Source organism: Lolium perenne, chromosome 4, assembly GCF_019359855.2.
Source record: "Lolium perenne isolate Kyuss_39 chromosome 4, Kyuss_2.0, whole genome shotgun sequence".
Lineage (NCBI taxonomy): Eukaryota > Viridiplantae > Streptophyta > Magnoliopsida > Poales > Poaceae > Lolium > Lolium perenne.
In genome coordinates, this window is record NC_067247.2 from 142,758,791 (window position 1) to 142,761,982 (window position 3,192).

The following is a 3,192-nucleotide window of genomic DNA, read 5'->3' on the forward strand; positions in this document are numbered from 1 at the left end:
AGTGTGCCATTCAGAGTAGTTGATCATCATATCATCAAGAAGCTTTGTTGCAGCACCCAAAGTGATGGACATAAAAGTACCTCCAGCAGCTGAATCCAATAGGTTCCTTGAAGAAAATTTTAATCCTGCATAAAAGGTTTGGATGATCATCCAAGTAGTTAGTCCATGGGTAGGGCAATTCTTTACCAAAGATTTCATTCTCTCCCATGCTTGGGCAACATGTTCATTATCCAATTGCTTAAAATTCATAATGCTACTTCTCAAAGATATAATTTTGGCAGGAGAATAATATTTTCCAATGAAAGCATCTTTACATTTAGTCCATGAACTAATACTATTTTTAGGCAAAGATAGCAACCAATCTTTAGCTCTTCCTCTCAAGGAGAAAGGAAATAATTTCAGTTTTATAATATCCCCATCTATATCCTTATACTTTTGCATTTCACAAAGTTCAACAAAATTATTAAGATGGGCAACAGCATCATCAGTACTAACACCAGAAAATTGCTCTCTCATAACAAGATTTAGTAAAGCGGGTTTAATTTCATAAAATTTTGCTGTAGTAGCAGGTGGAGCAATAGGAGTGCATATGAAATCATTATTATTTGTGCTAGTGAAGTCACACAACTTAGTGTACTCAGGAGTATTCATTTTAGCAATAATAAAGCAAAACCAAATTAAATAAAGTAAAGCAAGTAACTAATTTTTTTGTGTTTTTGATATAAAGAAAGCAAACAAGATAGAAAATAAAATAAAGCAAGACAATAAACGAAGTAAAGAGATTGGGTGTGAGAGATTCCCCTTGCAGCGTGTCTTGATCTCCCCGGCAACGGCGCCAGAAAAGTAGCTGCTTGTGACGGTAAAGCACACGTCCGTTGGGAACCCCAAGAGGAAGGTATGATGAGTACAACAACGAGTTTTCCCTCAGTAAGAAACCAAGGTTATCGAACCAGTAGGAGATGAAGACCACGTGAAGGTTGTTGGTGAAGGAGTGTAGTACGGCGCAACACCAGAGATTTCGGTGCCAACGTGGAACCTGCACAACACAATCAAACTACTTTGCCCCAACTTAACAGTGAGGTTGTCAATCTCACCGGCTTGCTGAAAACAAATGATTAAACGTATGGTGTGGAGAATGATGTTTGCTTGCAGAAAACAAAAGAGAACAATGACGAGAGTGGATTCGGTGAGCAGATGGGTAGGTGCGCATGCTTTTATCACCGTTGGATATTGTCTAGCACCGTTGGATTCTGTGTATCCACTCACAGCGACTTCACGGCCAGTAAACGGTTCTAAGCTTTTTCTGCATGTTTGTGAGTACGTGTGCGGCGTGAATAAGTAGTTATCATTGCAGCTCTTTGGCGTATGCAAGTCCAAAACCCAGCCACAGACACCACTTCGCTAGAGCAGACTAAACTACTTGGCTGAACTAGCCTTCCATGCATACGCCCACGTCACTTGTCATCGTCTTCCTCCCACCCTGCTACGGCACTCTATAGCAGTTCCTCCTCGGTGACTGCAACATCCATGTGAGCTAAGCATCAGAAAAATTGGTAAACAAATTGTAATCATAAATCAATGTCTGAATACATGAGATTGCATCAGCAATCATTAGTTAGCATAGAAGGCAGCCGCACGCAGCGCTCCACAGCCCACCGCCCAGCAATTCCGGCCGACCCTGAAGCCCCGCGCACGCAGACGACGAGGAGGAGCAGGCACACATCAAGAGCAAAGAAACTCGCTGGAGGCGTCCACCTGCAGAGGAAGGAAGAAGGTGGCGCGGCCTCGTCCACCGAGCTCTGGCCATGGTGGCGGGCGGCGTTCTACGGCGGGAAACTGGTGTCGCGGGCGCGGCCCTTGGAGGCGCGCGGGAGGCGGGGGCAGTTCAACCCAAAGCTCGCTGTGCAGCACCAGCTCGACGGGAGGGCGCCTGGATTCCGCGCCATGGCCAGCACCGCCGCCACCCGATCCGCCTGGCTCCACGCCTCCGCGCTGCACCGCAGGCCTCAACCCCCACGCCCCGCGCCGTTCCGCTCCCCAGGCTCACCGCGCTCGACGGCACCAGCAACGTCTACCTCGAGGAGCTCCATCGCGCCTAGGAGGCCGACCCATCCTCCGGTTGACTAGTTCTGGACCTCAAATCCCCTTCCTTTTTTCTGATTTGTAGATGCGGCATGGTCTGACTGAGATTGAGACCTCCATCGGAGGAAATGGCCGCACTCGACGCGCCCGGACTTGCAGAAGTAGGCGGCCGCTCTATGCCGGCGGAAGCAGCAGGCTACCGACGCGGCGAGGGATGGTTGCGTGGACGGCGGCGCTGGCCAAGCTCTCGTGCTGGTCTGCTGCGCGTTTGGTGGATGAGGAAAGGGGCAAAAAAGCAGACGCTTTATTTAGGACCACAAGCTCTCGCTCTGTTGTTCCAACCTTATCCTAGACTAACAGCAGAATACACGGCGTTTTACACGTGTCGAGCAGAGAAGGGGTGCTCACGTACCCCCCTGATCACCAGGCTTCATCCGGAACAATGATTGCAGTAGTTTGTATTTCAGATGTAAAAGAATGGACCGGGGTCCACAGTTCACTACTGGTGTCTCTCCAATAAGATAAATAACGTGTTGGGTAAACAAATTACAGTTGGGCAATTGATAAATAGAGAGAGCATAACAATGCACATACAAATCATGATGACTACTATGAGATTTACTTAGGGCATTACGACAAAGAACATAGACCGCCATCCAGCATGCATCTATGCCTAAAAAGTCCACCTTCGGGTTAGCATCCGCACCCCTTCCAGTATTAAGTTGCAAACAAGAGACAATTGCATTAAGTACTGTGCGTAATGTAAACAATATAAATATCCTTAGACAAAGCATTGATGTTTTATCCCTAGTGGCAACAGCACATCCACAACCTTAGGGGTTCTTTGTCACTCCCTGCATTCAATGGAGACATGAACCCACTATCTAGCATAAATACCCCCTCTTGGAGTTACAAGTATCAACTTGGCCAGAGCCTCTACTAGCAACGGAGAGCATGCAAGATCATAAATAACACATATATGATAGATCAATAATCAACTTGACATAGTATTCCATATTCATCGGATCCCAACAAACACAACATGTAGAATTACAAATAGATGATCTTGATCATGATAGGCAGCTCACAAGATCTAAACATGATGGCACA

General features: G+C 46.6%; 1 long non-coding RNA gene across 1 annotated transcript; it reads right to left on the minus strand.

Moving 5' to 3' along the window:
- Positions 1-1,199: 1,199 nt before the first annotated feature.
- Positions 1,200-2,441, minus strand: LOC127348675 (uncharacterized). The gene is made up of 2 exons (XR_007879870.2): positions 1,756-2,441; positions 1,200-1,516 (listed from the first exon to the last, which is right to left on the minus strand). It is a non-coding gene; the product is annotated as an uncharacterized lncRNA (long non-coding RNA).
- Between the last annotated feature and the right edge of the window lie 751 nt (positions 2,442-3,192).